The sequence below is a fragment of the Haemaphysalis longicornis genome, unplaced genomic scaffold (genome assembly GCF_048455015.1).
Source record: "Haemaphysalis longicornis isolate Haplotype H1 unplaced genomic scaffold, Haemaphysalis longicornis Haplotype H1 scaffold_1, whole genome shotgun sequence".
NCBI lineage: Eukaryota > Metazoa > Arthropoda > Arachnida > Ixodida > Ixodidae > Haemaphysalis > Haemaphysalis longicornis.
In genome coordinates this window covers 441,243,399-441,271,259 of record NW_027526203.1, presented here as the reverse complement: position 1 = coordinate 441,271,259, position 27,861 = coordinate 441,243,399, and the positions used below count along the sequence as shown (strand labels likewise).

Below are 27,861 nucleotides of genomic sequence, written 5' to 3'. Positions count from 1 at the left end.
CATACTCAAGTAGGATTTACGTGTTGCGCGCTCTCAAAAGAAATTGAAAAAAAAAATGCATTTTCAGGTTTGGCGCACAGAAGTCCTCACGCGGTGGCAATAATCCGAAGGCTCGCATTGTTTTATGCTCCCTTCCTCTCCCTACTGCAGTTCTTTCCCGCGCGCTTCCATCTCCATCGGGAATTCCGCCCCCGAAGCCTGGAACTGAATCCGCCACCTCAAAACAAAGCTTTCCTCATAGCATAATTTAAAAAAAAAAAAAACGTCAATTACAATGACGGAACGAGAAACGGGAACAGGGAAGGAGGGGAGCGTGACGGGATAAAGCAACAGTGATAAGACGATACGAGGTTGAAGGAAGGGCCTGCTTCTCCCTAGGCAGGGCACTTTTAAATGCCCCGGTAACCCCTGAGAGAACGCGAATTTAATTGGTAAAATTTAGAGTTCGAAATATGGTGGATCCACACATTCGAATAAACCATTTAAGCCTTCCGAAGAACTACGTCGACAGAGCTCCGAAAAAGAAAAGGTTGGACCACTATACTTTGCTACAGAGCATCCCATAAAGGACAACAGCTCGGCGAACAGCATCTATAGCAAATGTAGGAAACTACACGAGGCCAGAAGAGCGGCTCGGGATATCGCGTTAAACTGCATCAGTTATATGCAGTTTATATACAATGTGTCCCAGCTATCATGCACCAAGATTTAAAAAAAAAGAGCAATGGCGTTACTCGAAGAAAACCTAGTGCACAATGTTTGCAGTACTGTGGAGAAGCGGGCAGTGATTTTTTTCGTTAATGAGACCTAACTAAATAATTGTAATTAATTATCTAACTCGAGAATTACTGTCCTAATCACTGAAGTGTCAACGAGGAATTTGTAGGTACCCACAAGGGGCATCTAACAGCGGTATTTTCAGCGACGAACTAATTGCGTACACGCGTTTATTCTGACTGATGAAGAAAACCCGCGAAATAGGAAAAATACCACGTGACGGCGCCTCCGCGCGCATCATAAAGCAATGCCCTCAAACAGGCTGCCTGAGTTAGCCAGAATGAAATAAACAAAAGAAAGAAAGAAGAAATCGCGACCGAGTTTGTTCCATACATTTCCATACATCTGCACACGCGCCCCGCGAATCTTGCTGTTGCTGCTCCTTCCATGCATGCCATTATCAAGCTGATGCGCTGTCTCTTCGGGCGGGTGACAGGGGAAGCAGTTGCTTTCAATCAGCTTATTTGGGGACGCTGCTTTACAATGCGCGCGGAAGCGCCGTAACGTGTATTTTTCATATTTCGCGGGTTTTCTTTATCAGTCAAAATAAATGAGTACGCAATTAGTTCGTCGCTGAAAATACCGCAGTTAGATTCCCCTCGTGGGTACCCACAAGTTCCTCATTGACACTTCAGTGATTAGGACAGTAATTCTCGAGTTTGATAATTACAATTAATTAGTTTGGTCTCATTAACGAAAAAATTACTGTCCGCTTCTCCACATTACTGCAAACATTGTGCACTAGGTTTTCTTCGAGTAACGCCATTGCTCTTTTTAAAATCTTGGTGCATGATAGCTGGGACACCCTGTATAGTTGGACTATTTATCTTTTAGTTAACAAACAAGACCGTATAGGCTTCATCCTTGAGAAGAGCAAGCAGCACTTTCTAGCGAGGGTAACAGTTCAGTAGAAGCAGCTGCAGGACAAACGGCGGTGGGGATTTAAAAAGTATGGGAGCTAAGGATTTAATGTGCAGTTGGGTTTTCTATTTACGCAAGGTAAAGAAAAAAAACATAAAAAGATAGGCTGAATTAATTCCCAATGACTGCCTTGAAATTGCTTTTCTTCGGATAATTGTTACATCGGGATCACTTGAGGCCACCGGTAGTCGCTAGTAGTTCAACGCGTGCGTGGAGATTTCTTACGCCAACGGCAGCTGTTATTAATGTACTTAAGCGGACTTGTAATAAGGCTCTACAAAGAACCAGCCAGGATATGTAGACAAAAAATGCTTTCCATCAAAGCACTGCCGTCGAATGGAACGGACATTTTTGCAGCACGGATAAACAGAACAGCCGAACCTGTTGTGAGCGTCCGACGGGCTGCCTCGGCGTTGCGAAAGTTCAGATATTTTCCCGCGTAATCCAGCATCTATGAACGACATTATTAGAGGGGGAAAAAAGCTTTAACTTTAACAGAAGGACTCTTTTTCGCCACCAGTGACTGGCAGTGACATAAGCTATTGTGTCCGTAGCAGTTCTGTGCCTTTTGGTCTCCAACGATAGTTTCAGGCTGGTTAAGTCAATGTTATTAGAACATTGGGTTAAGCGACACTTGGTTGAGCGATTAAGCGACTGGTTAAGCGAGCCCAGCACCTCCGGCAGCATTTAATCCTTCTATCTTCTTCTGATAACGCCTGATAGACTGAAAGAATTGGCTCTATTCGGCAGTACTTATCCCTTCAAGTAGATTTTCTCGCACACGGAACAGATGCTTGTAACAGCGCTGAAGCAGCATTTTTAGTTTGATAACAGCGCTAGGACAGAACACAAAGGAAGTGACACGGACTGGGCGCTGATCTGTCCTGCCCTAGCGCTGTTATCAACAAGCCCGTAGTAACGCCGTTTTTCAGTTCATGAAACATCTCCGCAGCCTTTAGCCCCCCCACCTCAGGAGTGTAATCTGTCGATTCCCAGTCATTCCAAAGGTTCCATGAGCAATGTTCAACTGTTTTACTATAGAACCTTCTAGCCTCTATAGTATTACGATTGTGTTCTCGTGGCCATCATTTCGGATAGAGCGCAGTGAACATAAGCAATCAGAATTTCCTCCCCTTCTTACAGCATCATCACTCGTCACTGTCAAGGCCCGCTCACACCTGCGACAAAAGCGACGCGATTTCTGTCGCGGCAAAAAAAAAAAAAAAAAGTCGACAAAAGCGATCGCCGGGCAATTAAAGCGACAGAAATCGCGCCGCTTCTATCGCTCCAGTGGCAAGTGTGAACGGGCCTTTACTGCGCGGCAGTTGAACGTTCATAAGAGGTAGCGCGAGGGCATTCGAAACACACGAATATTTTCCAAATGCGGAACGGCAAGCACAGTCAAACGGTTGTTTATCTTGGCGCACAACACCTCACCGTAATACCCATTTTGGGCAGCGGCCCTCTCGGCCCTCTCTCTGTTCGACGCTCACTGCAAGCAAACCTTAGCTAAGGGAACGACCTACATCGTGGCGGCGAAGGCTCGCGTTTTTCACTGGCCTTCTGGAACAGATCTGTGCACAGTCAGCCAAGAGAAAGTCACGCATCCTTTTTAAGTGTGTACAACAAACACAGTTTTAATACGAAGCTCCTCGTCACCTTCCGTCAATTTTCCATCAGACACCACCATGGAGGAATAGTGACGATTGCGATACAGTTTGCTGCAATGTGGTGGCATGCGCTGCCTTGCCAAGGGATATAACATTGACATTAAAAGCTTCAGTCCCTATTTTAGCGCTTCTCACCTTTTTAAAGAAATGTTTGAACATCCAGAAGAACATCTAGTTGATATTCATTTGCACTCATCTGGTGCTGCCACCTTGTTGTAAACGTTGACCACATCCGCAGAACTAGCTGGCCGCGCATTGGCGGCGGCACTGCTGTTCTTGTTGTGTTCACCGTGCTTTGTTGTGTGTTGCCTTGTATAATCACATTAGTACGTTAAAATAATTACCCAGCCACAAAAAAGTGCCAAAAAAATACAGTGCACTGCAAAAAAAACTTTTTATTTTGAAAGTGTTGTTGCCAAACTTTCGCCATTACAGAGTTGGTAGACTTCACTGACAAAAAAGTTCAAGTAAGTGTTTCGCAAAGACTTTATAACTGCAACACATCCTGGGAGAAAATTAAAAATATAGAACAAAAGTTCGGGTTGCACGCAAAAAACTGTTTTATTTACAAATTTAACAATGTTGCCAAAGCTTTAACAATAGCTGATGAACAGGGTGGCCGAACTTTCGGTACTGTTGCATGTTTAATTTGACGCATAAAAGCTGAGTTTTAATAATTTGTATATGGAAGCGAGTGCACAGGTCTTTTTCATGCGAGCTTCACCCCCTGAACTGGTTCGCGACAGTTCAGCAGAGAACGTTGACCCCGCCAGCACCGCCCCAGCCAATGTTTACGGGCAAAGGCTGCTGCACCCCGGGGATCCTTTCCCCCGGGGTGCTCCAGCCTCGCCCGATCGGGCTTGGCTGGAGCGCCCCACGGAAGTGACGTCACCTGTTTTTTGTTATTATTTCTTGGATTTGGTCGTCGTTGTTGATTGCCGAAACTAGTACGAAGTACCATGCCGGCCGTGCAAAGCGGCCGTGCCGGCACTCGTGTTTAGGTCGGCTGTGCTTTTCATTGTGTACGATGAAAAGCACGCGCTTTTTGTACGCGCCGTAACTCTCCTCCTCGGTACATCGCCTGTCGTTCGGTGTTGTATTATCTACGGCGCACCTGCGGGCAAGGCAAAACCACTCCGAGTGGAGCTTGATTCGGAGGATTGCGTTGCACGTTTAAGTTCGCCGGCTTTTGTAACCGCACTTCTTTCTTTATTTTTATTTTGAAAGGTGTGTGCGTGCGCCATTTCACGCCATTATAATATATATATAGGTTTGATCTGCTGTGGCTCAATAGGGAAAAATGGGTCTGTGTCATCAAACGTGGGCACTGGCTAAGAGGCTGCCGGCAAAGGTCTAAATAGTGTTGCACGAAGGCTGCTTGCGCTCCCATTTAGATCATAGAATCTGTGGCTTTTGTGGGGAGAACAATAGGCGGAAGGAATACCTTTAAAGGCCCTCATTTGACAAGAGTTCTCTTGGGCCTAGATTACTGGTGCCCAGTGCACTTGATCTTCCACTCTGGTGCACTGTAGTACGTGCCGCTGAACACCAGCGTTTTTGTCCGTATAGTTTTGGCGCAGCAGCCTGAAATGTTTTGAAACCTCACCATACTTTCTGTGCATAAAAAGACCAGCAGGTGCCTTGTTTTCGGAAGTGAAATCAGCACAGCTGGGACAAAAGAGGCCTGAATTATATCAGATGTGACAAAAAGATGTTTGGAGTAAACGCGTGTTAATATGCCTCTTTTCGTCGTGCCTACAACTCTGTAAATTTGGTCATGTTGTACCAACTTTTCCGAGCTTCCAAAGTTACAAGGTACACTGCAGTGCTACAAGTACTGATCATAAAGTGTCAAAAAATTTGGCTTCTGGCACAAGCACAACTTTGTCACCCTTGTTAGTGATGTCCTGGAAAGAATCACGCCGAAGCAGGAAGCACCGACCAATCCAGGAGATACACTGTACTTCATTTCACCATCTTCACACACCGTTGTAAAAATTGTGCTGGTAACTAATAAATAGCGAGAGCACAGCGCTGTACCACACGCTGGTATACGGGCAGCAAATGTAGCGCCGATATAGTCTCCCACATAAACTGTGCCCACAGCTCCTGTCAACACCAAATTGATAAAAGCGTTGTTGCACGTACAAACGTCATGTAAGTAGTGCGCATGTTGCTTCTGGTCATAGCAGCAGCTGTCCAACAGCCTACCACTGCAAGTGATGAAGAACCGGCCAACTATGTGACGTTTGTTGTCCAAAAAGAAAGAAGCATACAGGCCTTCGTTTTCTGACAAGCAGACTGGATGCTCATCACGCTGAAGTTCCCCAGCAGTCAGAGCTGTGTGTGCGCATCCGTTTACGCGTATACGTGCTGCCACGTGCACCTGCAGCTGGCAGCACGTGGCAGCAAGGTTCCATTCTGCCAAGGTGCCGGTTTAGCGCCGTAGTGAGAGGTTTTGGCTGCTTTTTTGGCGAAATGAGTTCCAGTACACCAGTCCATGTCAGTTTTCACGTTTGATGTTACACCTTCATCTTTAAAACTGGCGAAACTTGCACTAAGTGACGCAAGGCGAGCTGGAGGATTTCTTTTTAGATTCTCCTGAAGCACTGAATGACACACCACCATGTATTGCGAAATTTGTTTATTTACGTCACGTGTTCCGTCGTCGCTTCTCACTGTGGCAGTAGTAGTCATCGTCATATAAGGTCCCTAAAATTATCGTCATATCCATCTTCCGCATGCATGACTGGCTGGCCCGGATTGCTTTGTCCGCAGGCTTTCCCATTCCTCCTAAATTGAAATGCGTCGGCACGCGGTAGAACCGCGTTTCGCGAGCTCGGCGTCTGCGAGGTGTCTTGTGCTCATCCTTGTGGCGCAGACGTACGTGACTGTTTTCCTGGTATTTTTCCGAGCACCACGGGCAAGCCAGGTTGATGCCGCACGCTCATCGCAAAACGCGTGCACACGTGCGGGGTAAACGGCGGGAGTAACTATGACATGATGTTTTCTGATTACGCCGCACACATTACGGCCAGCAACGTATGGCGGCTGGTCGTAATTATTATTAATTTTATAATGGGCCCAATAGCAGTATTGTCGTAAAAAAGAACTGCAGCTAAATTATAAATCCTAATTGTAGTATGCTAGTGACACGTTGCAAGAAAATCGGAAATGTAATAGTTATATCCCTTCGCTCACCAGCTGTACAAGTTGTACCTGCCCCATGAACCTTCAAATGCTGATTAGTCTCATGGCCAGCACATGAGCCATACATGCTCAACTGTTCCCAAATGACTAAGCAAACACACAACCTCCAAGAAACACATCCGGCATTGGGAAGAAACATTTAAAATTGGCTCACTTTATTTGACCAACAACCAGTACATTTTGCTTTTATAGCCCACAAAAGACCATCGCCAGCACTGCATTATGGCTGAAGAACTTTTCTGCAGTTGGCTTTGGCAACAAGCAGAATGCACCATTATGAACTGGAAACACATATGACAAGCCACAGCTTTTACCAGCCCATTGGTTGCACTGAATGTCAAGAGATAAAAAGGAAGAACGAGCGAAAATGCTTTAATGTATTTAATGTATGCACAATGATCAAACATTAATTCAGAGTGTAGAAAAACATCCCTTCCAGCATGTTCGGCAGATCAACCCATTTGTGACAGCCTTATCGAAGTGAAGGCAAGAACGAGTCCGTGGCAGGATTTCGATGTGGGCTTTAAGAACTGTAGGCTGTCTGCAGTCATAATTACTATTGTGCGCCAAACACCCTAGTACACTGAGTGCAGTGAACTTGAGCAATGAAAGTAGTCATGAGAAATTTTTATCGTATGGTGACCGTTGCGAATTCTAGTAAACCGTTACAAGCACCTGGCATGCTGGCAAGAGAGAGGTAGAGATAGTAAAAGATTTTTGAAAGGAGAAGAGGCCAGCCTGAGAAACTGAACTTAGGCCTGCTACTTAAATCCCACTGGGGCAAGGAAGGTACTGAATACTGAGGGTATGAGAAATGACAGTGAAATCAACCAATGAACTTTGTACACTTAAAGCATGTATGGGGCGCAGAAACAGACTAATCACTGCATAATTCGCATAACTTATTTACCGACCATGAAAAGAAGTTCCACAGTTTGTGAAATTTCTCCACATAGACCCAAGAGTCCTGACAGGACAAGCAGCGATTTGACAGCTCATCTTGCTTCTTCGTGTCAGCCCACGTGCCAAAAATCTTTCGTTCAGACAGAGGGTAAGGTCTTTTCAACCACTAGTATACCTTGGTCAAAAACTATGCAAATGATCAATTGTCTCTGTACAGCCTTACACAGAAGGCAGTCTGGGCTGTCCTCGCGTCAGATTGTGTGCAGATACTTTCAGGTCAATGCTACTTTAAGCCGCAGCCTGTGTAACAAGGTTTCATTGACTTCTGTGAAGTTGAGGGGCATGAGCGAGCCAGAACCTTTGCTCGGGATCAGTCCTGAGGAGCTGTTCCTGTCAATTCTGTGGGTCAGACCAATGCAAGGCAGCAGCTTGTGCACGGGCTCTGTAGAGTATTGCATTGCTATCTTGTCTTATGATGTGTGTAGCCAAAACAGTGTATATCCTTTAGCCGGCACAAGGCAGCATTTCTTTCACAGAAAATTAGTTCTATAATTGTAATTACACTAGCTAGTTTCTAATAATTTTTTCAAACAAAGAGCACGACTACAAAGTGTAACAAAGGGAAGGGACAGCAACGACTTCCAGCTAGTGCCTTGTTTGAAACGTATGACCCATATAAATACCATGCGCTTTATAACATCAACATAGCAAAAACAGCACGACGCCATGCTGCAACTTTTCTGCTACGACCCCCATGAGCACTGCCAGCTTTCATGTCCGCAACCTCGTTAAACTCGGTTTCCCCTTGAGAACATGATTTTAGTGCTAAAGATGACAGACACACTTTACTGGTGCTTGCATCTATCAATCAAACACCAGCAAACGTCAGTTAATTTGAAATGATACGGGGTAAACTTGGAAGCTGGCACAACTAGGTGGGATGGGAGTGGCAACAAAAATCTGTGCACAATACAGCCCTGTTGTGGCATTTTTCAGCACGGCGACAGTTGTCACACCGCCCTTGTTAACCTATATTCGAATCTCCTGATACTATGGAGAGACTTGTCGCATTGGTGGCACACTGGAATTACCACTGTGTTGAACCATGGAGCCTGCCAGTTGCCATTCGAGTGTGTGAGTCTGCCGATGGAAATTTTTTCTGGCGACTGTTGCACTGCCCTGCAGTGCTTCATGAATTATTTCCTGCTGGCACAGCCATTCCATTCCCCGCAGACAAACAAAATGCGCACAGGCCGCAAGCAACAGGCATCTGTTTGTGTTGTTGTGTGGGAAGCAGGTTTGCCAACGGGTACCAGTCGGCTGCGCAGTAGCACCCAATGTATGCTTAGATGCAGATATACCTAGCGGGTCCACCTTGGTTCATTCCACGGAGGCAAAAGCAACGCTTTCTCATGTTTCTCTGATGGTGCTTTTCAATGGCCTCAACTTTGCATTGCACAAAACAACGAGACAGAGAAATATTTTATGGATTTGCGAGCAGAAGGATGTTAGGGCTTCCACCCCGTGAGAGCCGTTCTTAGTCCAAATGCACTGAAACCCACAAGCGCCGTCAAAGTCGCCCACCCCGGACTTTCACTACAGCCTTCACCATCGCTACAGTCACATCTGGATTTTTGAAATTATTAGTAACGATTAATTATTAACAGTGACTCTTCACGGCTAGTCAGTGAGTGGAAGTGTTTTGGTTTGTTGGGTAAAAATCACAAGACTGCTTTCACCATGTGTTGTGAAGTGGGCGTGACAGTGACCCTGGCTCGTCAGTGAGCAGAAGTGGCTTTGCCGGTTGGGTAAAAATCAAGCATGACTGCGTTGAGGAGCAGACGAAGAGTGTGGAGCACGTCAGACATACTTTTAGCCTGTGCGATCCGAGTACGTGCTGTGTGCCATTAAGAAATTTAGCAGGTATATCCCGTGTATTGTTTTTTACAAGTTTGTCCGACATACGCGTTAAATCATTCATTCCTTTTAAAAGCAAGACGAAGCCAGCAGGTAAGAAAGAAAAAGGTATGCTAGTAATACTAAAGGAAATTCAGGCTATTAGCAATGGTTCAGAATGACATGCAAACAATCTTTGCTAGCATGCACAGTAGCTGACGAAATACTGCAGGGTAACAGTAGCACATGCACACGTGATTACACAGAGGGTTATGGCATGTACAGGTAAGTGTGTAAGGTTGATTTAGTGCTAATATGCTGCGTCCACACGTAAATAAAAATACCCTGCAAAAAAGATGAACAAGGCATCTGAGGTTAGAGCAAATAGAAACAACAACTACGCAGAGTCACCTAGATGGTATGCTTAGAATGTAGATATAACAGTTCAACACAGCACGTAGCATCTGTTATTGCTGAAGCCACTGACGCATCACCTAGCCTGTCATAAATGGGCACGATCACGTACGTTTGGCGACATCGTAAATTTTGGAGCACACGAACACAACACACACGGAAAATGCCACAGTAACTCACGACAGATATCCGGCGCACTTTTTGGCCACGCTTGTAACGACAGGGATCACGGCAAGTTGAAGCGAACGAACGAAAACTCGCTGTCACTGCGACGCACCATTGCTAGCTGATGGGGCTCTAGATTATTCACGTATACACTCCTGCAGCGACACGAATCTGGACACTTGCAAGTCGAGTACGGAGCAGTATCAAAATATTTGCCTCGCATTGTGATACCGACACAACACCGTGTATAACAATGACTGTGATGACAGCATCGATGACTGCGGCGCCAGCAGCTTCACACAAACAAACCTCTGGAAAACTATGACGCACCACACACATCGGTCACGTTCTGAAGGCAACACGGTGCTTCGTACTTTACTGCACATTTTGGGGCAACATTTGGTTCTGATACGTACGTATTTGATATGAAAACATTGCGCTCTGCGCAAGCGCTAACCAGCACTTCGCGTTGTTGCCACGAATAGTCATCGGACTTTGAAGACTGTGAATTACTGCAGAAGATACAAGCGCGGTGACACAGGCTTGGAGCTGAACCTCATATGAAACGAAAACACAGCGCAGCACCGCACCACTCGTGAGCGACTCCACACAACGCCGACGCTCGTAACATTCTTGCTTGCCTCGGCACCGCGCGAAGCCGGAATATTTGAAATAGGCCAACGGAACAAACTCGGAACAGACAAGCTCGTACTATAAAATTCGTTCTTCGATGGAATTCGGCCTCTTCTCCATGCCACTCGTCCGTAGGTCATCCGTAAAACCCGTGGTAAATCTATAAAAAGTGCTTTGTTTACACAACTTCTTCTACGCGAGTGTCAAAAACAATAACAAACTCTAGTTTCGCAGAGAGAAATATAATGCAAACATCTACAAAGCATGTTCAAGACGTCACGGTGACTAGGTGACGTCATATTAAAAGTTAATAAACTCAGGCTAAAAATAAATCTTGATACTGTAATATTAGTGTGTCACTACCAAAAATATATGCAATACTATTGAAGTAATTGCAATGTAATGCAATTACGCAATTTTTTTTGTTGACGTACGTCACTTCCGTGGGGCGCAGCAGCCAGTTCGGGGGGAATCGGCTCGGAAGCCCCGGGTTGCAGCAGACGCAGCCATGTTTACGCGTGCACTTTTCGTCTGCATCCGCACCTCCTTCCTTGGGAGCGGCGAGAAAGCAGTGGACTTATTCTGAAAACCGAAGAGGGATGTGCGGGCTCCTCGCATTGCTCCCGCAGGTTGAGGACGTCACGGGCGTAACGTAAGGTCCCTCCATTGCGGCCACGGCTTGGCCGGGGGGCCTGGGCGGCGGACGAAAGCAGTATGGAGGGGCTCTGGCGTTGTCGAGTACGTTCAAATCGATAACACGTTATACGCTAAACTCATATGACTTGGAGAAGCTGGCGTGGTGTTGCCTCGCTAATCATCAATCAATTTATTAATATTTCTATTTCCTTTTGTGAAAAAGGAAGTGTTGGGGCTAAAAGCTCTGAACATGTATGGGCGTACCGAACCCCCACAGTGTGACATGCAGCAGATAAGGCAGTGGGGTCACTGAAGCTGATATGGCTGAAGTAGCAAATAAGTACATAGCTCCGAGGTACGCTTGCTCTGGCATGAATAACAAAAAATTGGAAAATGAACAAAAGAAAAACACCACCAAAGCCGATATTGGTTGCATGCAAATAACAGCTGTGAGCACGTGTAACGCAAGAACTGGGTATGGTACGCAGTACGCTCGGAGTTTCAGGACATTTCATATTTATTTATTTATTTATTTATTTATTTATTTATTTATTTCACCCTAATGGCACAGAGAGAATTGAAGAAAGGAGTAACAATGTTTATTTAACAGGTTATTTTACAGACGAAGAATATTCTCTGTCTGTATAAAATAAACTGTTAAATAAACATTGATATTTCGACGTTTTATATAAGCAAAAAAAAAACGGCAGCGGCGTTATAATTCCTGTTGTACTATAAAAACAAATACAGCAATTTTTCGATAAAATTCCAATACAACAGTCAATCAGTTGGCCCAAACTTCGGCGACAACACAACGCAGGGAATTACCCCCCCCCCCCCCCCCCCTCCAGGTGCATGTCCAACCGCTTTTTCCATTCTTCGAGATATTTACTATCAACTTCGTCTTGGGAGGTGGTTCCGCTCTGATAATGTCTTTTGAATAAAATATGATAAGTAAGAAGCCCTCGGAGAAAAAGGCGTGCCGACTTTGTGGGGGGCTGACTTTGTGGGGCCGATTCATGCGCGAGGATACGTAACTTGTCAGCGTGAGCAATGCATTGTTTAAACATGGACTCATGCAATATATTAACAGAGAAGGTGTTGCTGGCAGTAATGTGCCAGGTATGCGGCGTCATCAGAAAACCCCGGGTTATAGATACTTATAATTACTCTGGTCGTTTACCTCGCACGAGCAGGCACCTCATGAGAAGCGCTCGGCTTGGTCGTGGCGCTCGCAATAAAATAGCAAGAGAACAGTTCAGGTGCATCCGCGCCTCAAGGGAGGGATGTAGAGAGAGAGATAGAGAGAGAGAGAGAGAGAGAGAGAGAGAGAGAGAGAGAGAGAGAGAGAGAGAGAGAGGGGTAGAGGGAGGGAGGGAGGGAGGGGGGGAGGGGGAGGGAGGGGGGGGGGGCATGTGTTGACAGCGCCGTCGTAGCCCGGGTTACAATTAGTGCTTGGTCCTCCAGGCGACCGCTACACAACAGTATCTCCCACTGCTCAGTGAAGGGGCACTTGGAATGGGGGTAGGTCGGGGTTTTTCTTTCAGTCCACAATGATATGATGGAGCGTACCTAAATGATCACAGAATTTGCGTTCGGCTGCGTACTGTGCCGGGACAATAAAAGCATTCTTACGGGGTGTACGAAAGTGCTTGCTTGAATTTGTCGCAGCGTAACTTCTTCACTTTTGCTAAGTGATGTGCGAGGGCTTGGGAGTATGTCTGCCTTGTCCTGTAACACTTGGTGATTTCTTGATAGGTTAGAAGAGGTGTGGGGGCTAGCTGCCGGAAACTCAGCAGCTCGGTGGGCCAGATCTCGAGCCTGTTGGTGGGTGAAATTGTTAACCGTCAATGAGGAGTGGGCAGGGGTCCACACGATGTTGACTTGGTGTTTTGGGTGATATCTCTGGATCTCCCGGAGCGCCATGGGAGCCACCCGTCCTGACAAAAAACTCCGGCAAGCTGCATTGGAGTCGGTGATTACAGTCCTTGCATGCAGAGCATTGGGTGATGGCTAGGGCGATGGCCAGCCAGTTCTTCTACTTTCCTCGCGGAGGACGTCCGGAGTGACGCGCAGGTTTTAAGGGAATTTTTGTTTGTTGCTACAGCCACCATGGTCCGTTTTTTTGTCGTAGCAGGCTGCGTCAGTATAGGCAAAGTAGGAACGGCTGCCATCAATTTGTTCTTGCGCTTGGCTTCGGGCTTCCCGTTGGCCTTGATGGAGGTCCGGATGCATGTTTTTTGGAAGAGGCCACATTTAAATGTGCTGGCGCCAGACATCTGGTATTGGGACCAGATGAGTCTGTTGCACAAGACAGCTAGCGTTACAGATGCCCAGTTCACGAAGCCGGCTGCCGCCGGTTCTAGCGCGTGTTGACGCGTTCCACTTCGGAGCCTGCGGACGAAACGATCCGGGCCAGCCAGTCATGCATGAGGAAGACGGCGATATAGATGGATATAACCACAGTGAAAAGCGACGACGGAACATGTAAACAACTTCAAACCTAATGCAATGCGTGGTAGTGTGTACTTTAGTGCTTACGTTGAAAGAAACCCTTCAGCTTCGCTATGGTTCAAGCCTTGCGCGACTCAGTGCAAGCTTTCCCAATTTTTTTAAAGAAAAAACTTAAGCGTCAATTTCTTCTCCATAGCTCAAGGGGTGTTGATGATGAAGTCTGCTTCACTAGTGTATATTAGTTGAACGATCGTAGTTAGAATAAGTCTAGCTACGCGATTCTGCACGGCTTCTATCGCGTTTTGGTGATTTATTCCGAGGGTCCCATAGCGATGCGGCAGACTCTATACTACGAATTAACGGCTAACATTAGAGAAGTTTAACAGAAGGTGATTTCGTATGCTTTCCCTAGCCAAACTTCTAATAAAACTTGTATTAGTTTTATACATTTTCGTGTTGGGTGTATAAGACACTTATGTCTTATACAAATTGTATCAGTTTTACAAGCTTTTATCAAGGAACCTATTAATATATATTAGTGTACAAATACTAACAGACTTCATAGAGCGCTAGTAGACTTCAGAGCTATTAGTTCGTTAGAGATATTAGAGAGTTTTAGCAGTGCGTATGCTCCGGCCGTTCCGTTCGTTACGCTGCTACCGGGTTTACCGGGACCCGACTGCGCATGCGCCATTTGTTGCGTACGCGGCCGGCGTCTCTCCCGGCGCTCTGCTTCCGTGTTACCGTACCCGGAGCCCGCAACATGCATGTTTTTTGGAAGAGGCCACATTTAAATGTGCTGGCGCCAGACATCTGGTATTGGGACCAGATGAGTCTGTTGCACAAGACAGCTAGCGTTACAGATGCCCAGTTCACGAAGCCGGCTGCCGCCGGTTCTAGCGCGTGTTGACGCGTTCCACTTCGGAGCCTGCGGACGAAACGATCCGGGCCAGCCAGTCATGCATGAGGAAGACGGCGATATAGATGGATATAACCACAGTGAAAAGCGACGACGGAACATGTAAACAACTTCAAACCTAATGCAATGCGTGGTAGTGTGTACTTTAGTGCTTACGTTGAAAGAAACCCTTCAGCTTCGCTATGGTTCAAGCCTTGCGCGACTCAGTGCAAGCTTTCCCAATTTTTTTAAAGAAAAAACTTAAGCGTCAATTTCTTCTCCATAGCTCAAGGGGTGTTGATGATGAAGTCTGCTTCACTAGTGTATATTAGTTGAACGATCGTAGTTAGAATAAGTCTAGCTACGCGATTCTGCACGGCTTCTATCGCGTTTTGGTGATTTATTCCGAGGGTCCCATAGCGATGCGGCAGACTCTATACTACGGATTAACGGCTAACATTAGAGAAGTTTAACAGAAGGTGATTTCGTATGCTTTCCCTAGCCAAACTTCTAATAAAACTTGTATTAGTTTTATACATTTTCGTGTTGGGTGTATAAGACACTTATGTCTTATACAAATTGTATCAGTTTTACAAGCTTTTATCAAGGAACCTATTAATATATATTAGTGTACAAATACTAACAGACTTCATAGAGCGCTAGTAGACTTCAGAGCTATTAGTTCGTTAGAGATATTAGAGAGTTTTAGCAGTGCGTATGCTCCGGCCGTTCCGTTCGTTACGTTGCTACCGGGTTTACCGGGACCCGACTGCGCATGCGCCATTTGTTGCGTACGCGGCCGGCGTCTCTCCCGGCGCTCTGCTTCCGTGTTACCGTACCCGGAGCCCGCAACCGGCTTGCGTTGCTCTGGTCGGCTCGGGTGTTGGGAACTTTAGGCTTAGATCCCAGGCAAATATTTGATCGCCGCTATCTGTGCAACTGCGAATGACAATCCGTAACACAACCTTTCACCACACTATCATCCCCTTTCTCGCATGTGAAACTTTATTTGAGCTACAACTGCCGTGAGCGATCGGTGACCGAGACATCTGCGCAGCCTGTTTCGATGCTTCCGCGCAGGTAACGCCATCTCTCGGCCGCTCGGCGCACCGCGCGCCGCGGCATCCACGCCGGTCAGCATAGGCTTGCATCGCGGCAGGTATATCTGATCGCCGCTTTTAAAATAAGCCCTGAGAACAATCCCTAGCACAATTTTTCACCACACTAACACCTACTTTCTCGCAGGTGGAACTTCGTTTTAGTGATCAGATTGATTCGGAAGAGCAGCGACAAGCTACCGGTTGCTACCGTGGTCTGCGCCGGTTCGAGCCGCTGAGTGTGCCGAGCTGGCAGGCGCGACCGGCGTGTGCGCGGACTGTTTCCGATGCAGAAAACGCTTCACGATTGCCTGCTTTATCCATTTCTTGCGTACAAACGCGCGGAATCTACAAATTCAGCTCAGCGATCGTCGTAGTTGACCATGGAGCAAAAACAGTGGGCGGAGCGGCGCCGACGAGGCAACGCACACCCGCATCGGGCCATGTGTCTCAAATTCACGCGTACGACTAGTCGTGGTGACAGTCGTAACGATCAGTCGCATACGAATCGCGTGTACCAATCGTACATGTGTCCAGCGCTTCAATCGGGCAAGGCCAAGGCCATTCCTCCACGTGAACGGCGCGCGACCATGTCGTCACCTGCGCTCGCTCTGGTGCCGTCGCCGGCGCCGCAGCCCCTGCCTCACAATGCGTCCGGCCGAGCGCGATTTATTTTAGATCTGCAATGCTTTAGGGGAAACTGCGTTCTTTATTTACGTATTTTTAGCGTGTGGATTTTTGCAACAACTCGGCTAATCAGCCGTCACACGGAACGAACGGTACGACGCTACGGAGTGCTAAAACACGTTTTCCGTCTCACTACACGGAAAGAGCCCGCTACGTGCGCGCGCGATGAAACGTTACTGTAACGTTTTTAGTTGTTCTTAAAATGTTTTCTAGCTTGTTTCTGCAACGTTAGGTAAACGTAACTCCAAAAGTATTTATTTGTTGTAGAAATGTTTTCTTACTGTTCGCATGACGTTTAGCGAACATTGATGTAACGTTTTCCATTGTTTTTAAACGTTTTTTTGAACGTTATTAGATTGTTCGCTGCAACGTTAGGGAAATATAACGCTAACATTAATAATATGTTATAAAAATGTTTTGTAGACGTTTAAATAATGTTTTCCCAAACATTGTTGTTACGTTTTTGACAACATTAGTTAAACATTTCAAAAAAATGACATTAAGAATTCCTTGCTCTAACGTTAACACCAAACAAAAAAATTACGTTCTTCTAATGTTTTGGTGCTACTTGGGACGAAAACGCCACAGAAAATGGGCGAGCGTAAAGAGAGGAGGACAGCATTTTCGAATTAGTTTTTCTACTAAATAAAATCGCGTAAACGCGCCTAGAGCGATCGAAACATGGCCTGGGGACTCCGGACTACAATTTGCGCTAGTAATCCCGCAATGTTTACATATCACTTCAGTGTCCCTTTAAGATGCTGGAATGTGACCGGCCTATTTTTTTCATGGGAGACTTCAATTGTGTTTGTAGTCAGGATGACCGATCATATGAAAACGCCCCTTTCGACCCCAGTGCACTCTTTTTAAATGAAGCCTTGAGCAACTTGTGTTTGGAAGATGCTGCGTCTTTATAGTTGACACCTCGTGTAGTAGGAAATTCCCCCACTATCAAGGTAAAAGCCACGCCCGCCTCGATAGAATTTATGTGTCGTCACAGCTTGCTATTACGTGGTAGAACCTGTTTCCTACTCTGACCACTGCCTGGTATCTGTGTGGGTGGGGGGAAAACAAGAGTGCCGTGTTAAATTCAACTGGGAACTATGGAAGCTGAACGATAAACTTCTGAATGATAACAAGTTTCGTGACTTGGTAGCAACGATAAATGGCGATTTAGATAAGGCCGAAAACAGCAACTGTATCGAGCGTTGGGAGCGTTTTAAACAAGATGTAAAAATGATAGCCATCGAGCGATCAACAGAAACCAAACTCAAAGAGAGGAAGGACGAGAAGGAACTTCGTAATTTGTTAATGTTGCTCACGGCCGAGGAGGAGAAGGCGCCAGGATTGTTTTCTGATGATGTCAAATTGAAACTGGAAAACATAGAGATGGAAAAGTATAAAGGCGTTGCAATAAGGGCCCGTGCAGAAAGACTGTTAGCCGGCGAGGCGCCCACGTAACGGTCATGGGCGGATGAAAAGCGCCATGCTAAAAATGAAGAAATTTGTCAAATCATCTATGATGGCGTTGAAATGCAGGAACAGTCTGATATTGAAAAAGCTTTTGTACTCACTACGAGAGCCTATTTGCCTACAATCCCCCAAGGGAGGGATTCGAACGGTACTTCCTAAATTTGTTACCCCGTCTCGATGAGGACATAACAGAGCAATTGGAAAGCCCCATAAGCTTAAAGGAAGTTGATGAAGCAATAGATCTAAGGGCGGCGCGCCGGGGCGAGCAGTTAGGCTTAAGGGTGGCGCGCCGCCCTGGCGGACGGCGCTTAAATAATGGCAAATCTCCGGGACCCGATGGGCTAGGTTCGGCCTTTTATAAAACGTTTAAAGCTGTCTTGACACCTGTCTTTTGTCTTGCACAATGTTTTCAGAGTATCTTTCCAAAGAGGGGCACTTCCCCCTACTTTCTCGAAAGCGCACACGATTCTCATACCTAAGAGTGTCGACACTGAACTACTTGCTAGAGTTACGGGGTACAGACCAATTACCTTAACTAACACTGACTACAAGATCTTCATGAAGGTTTTAGCTAAGAGGTTCCAAGCAGTCATCAAGAATATAGTGGGCCCGCATCAAACATGCGGTATTAGGGGAAGGAGTATATCTTTACTAACATCCACATAGCACGCAGTATCTTAAACATGTGATATGGATTTCAGAAAGGTAGCCATGTTGCAGGTAGACTTTGAAAAGGCCTTCGACAAGGTGTGTCACGACGTCCTTTTCAAAATACTGGAACATGTAGGAATAGGCAAAACAATTCTAGACGGGGTAAAAATGGCCTACCAGCAGTGCACAACCAAATTCATTATTAACGGGAACCTGACCTCCCCTGTCGATGTGCATGCCTCGGTGCGTCAGGGCTGTGCTCTGTCGTCACTCCTTTGCGCTTTACCTTGAACCTTTGTGTGTAAAAATCATTCAAAGTCCTCTCGTGCAAGGTTTTTGCCTTGAATCCTGTGAGGTTAAAGTAATGGCTTACGCCGATATATGTTGCCTTTTTTTGTAATAACCAAGAGAGTACTAACCCAAGCAGCAGAAATTGCCAAGCCCAAGCATGGCAAAACATCAGTGGCCAATGTGTCCGAGCTTGGCAATACCTCAGCCGCCAATATTGGCTGGTGTTTGGGAAAGGTGACAAGCCAACAATTGGCCAAGCCCCGGAAGGCCAATATTGGACAACGCTTGGCAAAGTACCTTGCCATGATAATGCCAGTGGGTGGACCCCACGCTATTTTCATGCACATTTTTGGCTTTGTGGCCAGTCCTTATGACCAATGCCTATTTTACGAGTTGCCTCGCGGCCCGATTTCTGCTTTATACATGCCAGTAAACGGGTGCGCATTATTTATTTAATGCGCACTCGTTAAATAATTTCCTGTACAATGGCATGTACAAAACAGAAATGGGACCGCGAGGCACAATAAGCAAACTGCATGAACTTTGCGAAGCAATTATACATACTTGACTTGCCAAAAAAAAAATGGAGCAACACAACACACCGGGTCTCTCTGTGTAGCTTTTTTATTATGCACATCAAATATACGAGAAACCTCGCTTAACAGTGGCAAGAATACGAACACAAACATGAAAGCAAACACAAACAAGTCGAGAAACATTTTTAAAAAGCGCTGCTCATGAAGCGCGAACCGATTATCATTCGTTTAACTGCTTGAGATGCCTACAAAACAAGCATTCAGGTAAATGAAAACAGGACCCTCATTCCCGGTAATTCGCCGACCTGCCAAGACCACAACATGTTTTTGAACAGCACTATTGTAGAATAGCCCAGCTTGGAAAGCTTGTCACTGCTGCATCCGCCACTTGTCCGCGGGAAACACCTGTGCGTCGTAGCGCCTGTAATAAGTAAAAAAAATAGTTCACTATAATGCTAAATTCACGCTGCTTACTAAATACAGCACCTATACAAGCCTTACCACATATCCGTGTGAAAATATTCAGCCTAAAGTTCTAGCTTGTTAACACTCGCTATGAAACATAAAACGTACTGCACTATTCATTTCTCAATATACTGCGTTTTACGGTAGCAGTTACTTCGCTCGTTCTTGAGAAAACAGTCCGGAATTTCACCGAAAATGGGCTTCACTCTTATTGCAGTAGCGCAAAGTAATATAAAAAGTCCAATAGACAAAGCGACACGCCAGCGGTTCCGTGAAATTTTGTTGTGCCTTCGCTCACTTCTGCCCCGTCAGACGCGGAATTCAGACGCGAACGGAACCGACGGAGAAGCCCAGCGGTAGTGTAATTACTTTGTCGCTCGACAATACCCTTCACGGCTGCTTGTTCGGAAAACACAAAGCCGAAAAAGGATAGCTAGAACTGGCGTCACACAATTGGAAGCGCATGTATGTGACCACTTCTTTCTTCGCAAGAACCAACAACACTAAGCAGCACTCGTGAGCGCCAGTTATAAACGACAGCTGAAGTTTTGGCGGGAACGAGCGCGAGCACTACCGCACCGCGAAAAAATGAAATGGTGACTTACGTTTTCAGCGGCGGCCGTAGCAGGCAAACGATGTTATTACACCAGTCAGGTATACTTCACACAGCCACCGACACCAAAACGCACCTCACAGACACGTACAGGAGTACTACCGCAGTTACAATGCCACAAAAGAGACGGAGCCGTCGGCGCAACGCCAACGCGCCCGTCCACCGCCCCGCCGCGGGTTCAAAGAACGCCCAAAGGCACAACGCTGAAGTAGTTCGACGTTCACCGTTGCGTTAGGACACACAAATGACCAATTCCTACTGAACGTTTAACACTCTCTCTCACGCTGTTTTGAATAAGCTGCACTTTAGTTTAAGTACGCTTTGTTTCGTGGCACGCTGCTGTGGCTCTTTAGGTAACTACTTTTTTCTGCGTTTTGGCCTGTTCACCGCGCTCTAACCGCCGCGGGCAACGACCGCAGTGCTGCCCTCGAGTGGTGCTGCTTGCGCGCCGGGTGCGCATGTACACACGCAAAATAACGCACACGAGTGCGTTACAGTGAGACTTCATGCAACAATATGCAACAACAGGCAAGGCTGTCGGCATTTACACCTGCCAATACTTTTTTATTTAAATGTGCTACTTGACACAAGCTTGAAAATGATTTGGAACTACTTTTTTTGTTGTGCGCTGCGCGTGGAAACAAATTCAAAAACACGCAAACTTCAGTAATATTTTGAGTGAACTTGAGTGGTCATTCAACTAACAAGAACATGCCAAGACGTGCGTAAAGGCACTCATAAATACCTGCGTCACATATAGGCTACTACTCTTCATAAAATTTTAAGATCAAAAATTACGTCTGAATGAGCGCGCTGTCCAGTGTGATTTTTTGCGCACCGGCCAATGCGTGTCCTCAAGGCCGGTCGTACAGCGCTCGTTGTCCACGAATGGCTTTTGCGTACAGGCCGGCGTCTGGCCAAGCTATCGGCTGTCCAGTGTGATTTTTTTGCGCACCGGCCAATGCGTGTCCTCAAGGCCGGTCGTATAGCGCTCGTTGTCCACGAATGGCTTTTGCGTACAGGCCGGCGTCTGGCCAAGCTATCGGAAGCCAAAGGGAAGCCAAGGGGCGTCCAATGATTGGCTATCGGCCAATGCTGCTTGGGAATGCAATGAAACTAATTGCATTGAAACTAAAAAACCGATAATTAGAAAAGGCATGAACTACCTATAGCCGTCCAGGGCCTGTGGCACAACGGATGACGCGTCTGACTACGGATCAGGAGATTCCAGGTTCGAATCTTGGCGGGCTCCCTGCTTTTTTTTTTTTTCCTCGTTTTTTTTTTGCCCCTATATTCGGGCGCTTATTGCAACTAAAAATAAATAAATGGACACGGCATGAACGACGAAGCCATCCCGGGCCTGTGGCGCAACGGATGACGCGTCTGTCTACGGATCAGAAGATTCCAGGCTCGAATCTTGGCAGGCTCGCTGCTTTTTTTTTTTTTTTTTCGTTTTTTTTCCGGCCCATATTCGGGCACTTATTGCAACTAAAAAACAAACAAACAAATAACTGCACACAGCGTGAACGACGCACCCGTCCCGGGCCTGTGGCGCAACGGATAACGCGTCTGACTACGGATCAGAAGATTCCAGGTTCGAATCCTGGCAGGCTCGTTGTTTTTTTCTTCGTTTTTTTTTCTTTCGCCCTCATATTCGGGCACTTATTAAAACTTAAAAAAAAATGGACAAGGCATGAACGACGAAGCCGTTCTTTTACCAAGGTTATTATACTGTTGTACTAATCCCGAAAATTGACAACGCAGAAAAGTTTAGAAGCGTGGATGGCTCCAGTGCTAAAACACGTTTTCCGTCTCACTACACGGAAAGAGCCCGGTACGTGCGCGCGCATGCGCAGTCGGGTCCCGGTAAACCCGGTAGCAACGTAACGAACGGAACGGCCGGAGCATACGTACTGCTAAAACTCTCTATTAGAGAGTTTTAGCAGTCCGTCCTTTCCGTTACGTACGCTGCTACCGGGTCGCCGGGACCCGTCTGCGCCTGCGCGCTGGGAAGGGCGAGGAGGCGCGGACATGGCGAAGGCAGGCCAGCGGAACTAATCCGCCTACCGTGACGAATGCCCGAGTGCCCAGACAGGTCCCGGTCAACACGCTAAGATGAACGTCATATGTGTCAGGTTTAAAAAAAAGAAAAGAAAATTAGACGCTTGGTAAAACCAAACGCTTTCTCAATGCTCACATCCCAATTTCTTTAGGTGTTATGACCTGTTTCTGTTGATTGTTATTTCGGAAAACCCACGTTGAATATCCAGGGACAGCTCTGGGTAACTTAAATAGTTACGATATATATGCACAGTCCGCATTAGATGTGATGTGCCCTTTGAGCATTTAGGCAATAGTGAAATAGTGCCGGATGTATTTTCTCTCTCTCTCTCTCTCTCTCTCTCTCTCTCTCTCTCTCTCTCTCTCTCTCTCTCTCTCTCTCTCTCTCTCTCTCTCGCGAACACTGGTATTTAAATATTTGTGCATGACGCAGCGGAACTATATCTGTTCCTTCGATAACTTTTCAGCGCGTGAAGCAGCCGGCGTCTTGCGTAACAGACACTCACGCCGTCCGTCAAACGGCTACCGGATGGCGGCAAGTGTGCTGCAGGGATACGGCCCATGAAGAGACTCCGTGAGCCAACGCAGCGCACTGTGCGTTTTTCTTCGTCAGTACGGGATCCCGCGCACCCTCGCGCTTTATGTTTCAGTAAACAAGACCTTACCAGCCGCGAGTAGCTCTTTTCGGCTCCTGCATGGTGAAGCTGCCGCAATCTGCAGGCTCTTCGCACTGCGGTCATGTCGCAAGCAATGCTTTTATTTGCCAGTCCTTTATAGTTCTGTATGGTTCGCGAAAAGTCTAAAGACTGCCTTCACAAAAGCAATTCATGCGAACTTAGTTTCGAGCACTTCTGTGCAGTCCACAACTGCAAATCAAGGAAATCATACCTACATATGTAACCAGTACATGCAACAATATAAAATCTGAAGAATTTCCAAATAAGCACTACCACTGAAACATTGTACACGCTGACCTTTGTGAACTGACTGTATGACTAATAATTCAGGAGCATATAAAACAAATCTAGAATCAGGTAAAATACAATATATCCTGAATATGTAGTAATGCTAAACTTAACAGGAAATTTGTTTGACTTGAACTAAACGGACGATGATTAAATTTTTTGTAGACTTAACCAGGTCTCTCGAACAAATTAAAGCTGTTTTTGTAGATATATGGTTGATGTTGGCCCATGGTCATTTTAACTAAGTTTCGTGCACCAATTAAATTTAATCTATTAGTATATACACACTGTATAGACAGAAGAAAGACCAGTTGCTGTAGAAAACACTAGCACAGCAAGGCCACGCTCTCAAATACACTATTTCCTTATTTCAGCCTGCGGACATAACGTACATTTTAGGCCAATGTATACATTTCTACGCTAGAACACATTGATTGTACTCACCGAATTTCTGTGGTGCGTTCTTGTTCGGGACCACGCACTAGTAGGAAGAGAGAGAGGAAAAGATTTATCGCTGCATGGAAATGTAAACGTCGACTGCACAAGACGCGTACTACACAAGCTTGGAAACCAACGAATACTTCCCGATTCGTACTAGACACTGGGGCAACACTTGGCACAAAACCCCGAAAACACACAGATAAACAAAAACAAAACGCACACACACGCACACACACATGCTACGGAACAGAGTGCGAAAACTCTCTCATAGAGAGTTTTTGCACTCCGTCTGTCCGCCCTTTCCGTTCGTACAATCAGTACCGGGACCCGACCATGCGCCCGCGCACGCGGGCACGGCGAGGAGGACAACCCCTCCCCCCGGTAACGAATGCGATGGCACGGCAAGGGCCGGCCCGCTGAACTAACCAACCTTTCCGGACTCGAATGCGCAAGTGCCCAGGCGGGTCCCGGTAAACACGGCAAGAACGGAAAGGACGTTACAGAGGGAGTGCTAAATAACTCTATTAACACAACCAAAATGTCCCAATACCTAAAACACCCTAGCGCTCTGGGGGTGGCGCTGCGGTCGCCGAAGCGAGCGGACGCGTTCCACGTCAGCTCTCGAGGAAATGCTTGTTTCCGCAGTGAAATCTTGAATTGTGCTGTTTTAAAGTATTCGGCGAGTCGCAGGACATTATCCGCTGCGAATTGACACCGGATTCAACGCGGAGGAAGCCGGATTTTTGGAATTATTGGACTTTCTGTGCACCGAACGCCACGCTTAGGCTTAGCTAGGTCTGACCGCCTCGGGCGGCCCCTGCCCCAGCGGGCAGCCTCCGCCGGTGCGCTATGGATCTAACTACGGAAATGGACGTGAGTACGGCCACAACAACAATGGGACTGCAACTCGGCAGCCATGAAGGGAGGACAAGCGTTGAAGTACCCGGCGAAGACTTCGTGCCCGGCGACACGGCGGGGTGGACGGCCCCCGGCAGGCGCGCCAAGCGTGTCGGCACCGATCCGAAAGCCGGTGAGTCCGTTTCGACAGAACATCAATCCCGACCCCGGGAAAGAGCAAGCTATGCGAAACGAGTGACAGCGGCAATAACGCGGGCAGCACGCATGCCAGCAATGCCCAGGGAAGAAGCGAAGATTATTGTACGGCCACGTGGCGGCCTTAACATCGCTCGCACGGGAGCCACGAGCATCATGATGGCCGTAATAACGGCAGCGGGAGTGACCAAGGAAGAAGCGCGAGCAGATACGATCTGTTGTAACGCGACTCAGAACATAATCGTCGTGAGTACCCCGGACGAGCGACGAGCGGGACTATACAACAGAATGAAGAACCTGGTCGTCGGGGGTATAACACACGAAGTGTGGACATACCGGGCCGCTACTGAAGGAACAGTGAAAGGTGTAATTAAGGGCGTGGACGTCGCAGACACCCCCGAGGACATCAACGAGAACATTGTGAATCCGACCAACCCCACTGCGCTACAGGCGCACCGCATTGGCACGTCAACAGCGGTCATCGTGCTATTCGACGGTGCCAAAGTGCCAAACTACATCAAGTACGGGCCAATGCTGATGCGATGCGTCCTGTACCGCAAGCACTTCGATGTGTGCAAGCAGTGCGGGAAGGTCGGTCACAGGACAGACGTCTGCCCCTACCCGGATACGAGGGTCTGCGTCGCCTGCGGGGAGCCGAATCCCGGCGAAGATCACCAAGAACGCTGCAAACCGAAGTGTAAGCTGTGCGGCGGACAGCACGCCACCGGAAACCGAGAGTGCGGTAACAAGTTCAAGGTCCCATACGTCGTCAAGAGGCGCCAGTGGGATAGAAAGCAGAGACAACAGCAACAACCGCAAGACGACAACGAGGAGTTCCCACCGCTGCGACGAGAGCGAAGCGTCAGCCGAGGACCGCAATCCAGGGGACAGAGCGGCGCAGGCGGTCGTCAAGGGCGCTCCTGGTCAAGGCCGGCGGCGACGGCAGGGAACCGGCGCTGGGAAGCAGCTGGACGAGCGGCGTTGACTGCGCGGAGCGGTTCAAGGCGTCGAGGCGGTGCGGAGAACGTGGCGGAGCGTGAACGTTCGAGATCAAGGGGCGGACCCGGAGACCAGCGAGGGAACGCCGACAAAAAGGTGGGCTGGCCCAATGGGTCTCCCAAAGCTCGTACCCCTGAATTCCCCTCTCCCCCTGAATCCCCCCCATTCAAATCCCCTACCCCTTTCCAAGCTACACAGAGCGAAAACGCAACAATCTTAGAATTAAGGAACGTTATCGAAAGACAGAACGTGCTAATTCGGGAGCTTATGAGTAGGCTAGAGAAAATTGAGAATAAATCGCACCAGAAAGAATCAAACAAACATGAGGAGACTATAGCGAGTGACAAAAGAGAAGGGCTACGCAAAATGCCGAGGAAAAGGTCGCCTCCCCCCGCTGTTCCCAAGCCAACACCGCCTACACAGAACGTAGGACCGCAGAAACAAGAGGAGATGGACGCCGAGGAAGTCCCACAGGGTACCAACAAGCAGACAAACACGACGCCGAGGGCAGAAGAACAGATCCAAATGTCACCTGGAGAGACGGCCATTCTGGCAGCGCTAGGGAGACTAGAAGACCGCATGACCACACTTGAGGCGAAACACGATCGCCTAGCAGCCAGGGTGAACGCCATGGAGGTCCGCAACCGGTACGCATCCCTCAAGAAGGAAAGGGCAGAAAGACTCAAGGAGACCATCGCGAAGAGGCGAGGTCGCTTAGGCGATAACACAAAGAATGACGCCTAACCCCAACAATAGGCGGGCGCAGAAGCGGGTGGGTGGCAGGGAAGTATCCGTCATCTACCAATGGAACTGCAGAAGTATAAGGGACAAGGATAAGGAACTCATCTTGCACATGGGAGGACAAGATCGACAACGGCAACCGGTCGTCATAGCATTGCAAGAGACGAGAGGGAAGCCGCGCCTACCAGGATACATAACATACACAGACCCATCGGAAATAAGCACAGCAATCCTCGTACGCAACACCGTGACGGCAACCCAGCACATCACGGCGCAACACGGATGCGAACATACGCTTATAGAGATACACGCACGCGACATCGGAAGCGCAAGGAACATGTTCATATTGAATGTGTACTGTAGACCCGGAGCAAAGCACCTCTGCAATTTTGACGTGATAGTGAGGGAAGCAAAACAGCTCGCGAAAGACAGACCGCTCCTTGTATTAGGTGACTTCAACGCACCACACCCTATGTGGGGCTACAAGATGGCGTCCAAGAGAGGCAAGGAACTCATACAAGCGATGGAAAAGCACGACCTCACACTCATTAACGAACCGGGCGTCCCCACCAGAAGCGGAAACAGTGTTACTAACGACACCACACCGGACCTAACATGGATGGCAGGGACACTCGAAGCGGAGTGGAGGTGCGACGACGTTGATCTGGGATCCGACCACAAAATCATAAGCATCGAAATCCACGGTCCCCAATACCGGGCCGAGCTGGGCAAGGCATGGATTACAGACTGGGACAAGATGCGGAAGTACACTCGAGAAGGCAATGACGCGGCCGAGGAGACAGGAGCAGAGGTCGAGCATAGCTTACAACAGTACGAGGAGTGGGAAAAGAAACAGCAAGAAACACTCCGCAAGTTCACCCAAAAGATCACGACAACGACGGACACACCGTTCGTCGACGCCAGGCTATCCAATATGTGGGCAGCTAGACATTCGCTGACTCGCAGATGGAAACGCCAGCGAAGAAACAGGAAGCTAGCACGACGCATTGCTCTTCTGAACAAGCAGATTGCAGAATACGCAGCGAAGCTCTGTAGAGAGAACTGGCACAAGATGTGCGAAGGACTACAGGGACAGCTATCGGCGGGAAAGACGTGGAAGCTACTACGCCACCTTATAGACCCGGCACAGAGCAAGACGGCAACCAACCGAAACCTTACCAAGGTACTCAACACGTACGACGGTAACGAAA

At 47.6% G+C, this 27,861-nt stretch overlaps 1 protein-coding gene and 1 non-coding gene across 10 annotated transcripts in view; one reads left to right on the top strand and one right to left on the bottom strand.

Annotated features, from left to right (window-relative positions):
- LOC144155851 (uncharacterized) overlaps positions 1 to 27,861 on the bottom strand; it is a 1,021,707-nt gene that overhangs the window by 903,550 nt on the left and 90,296 nt on the right. For 8 of the 9 annotated variants that reach the window (XR_013319655.1, XR_013319657.1, XR_013319656.1 and 5 more), the window contains exon 4: positions 23,861 to 23,897. The gene's annotated coding sequence lies outside the window, so the exon portion shown is untranslated. Of the gene's footprint in view, positions 1 to 11,103; positions 11,282 to 23,860; positions 23,898 to 27,861 lie in introns of those variants that run through there. The other variant, XR_013319660.1, reaches the window with a different exon arrangement.
- On the top strand, positions 21,933 to 22,005 carry Trnar-acg (transfer RNA arginine (anticodon ACG)). The gene has a single exon. It is a non-coding gene; the product is annotated as a tRNA-Arg (tRNA).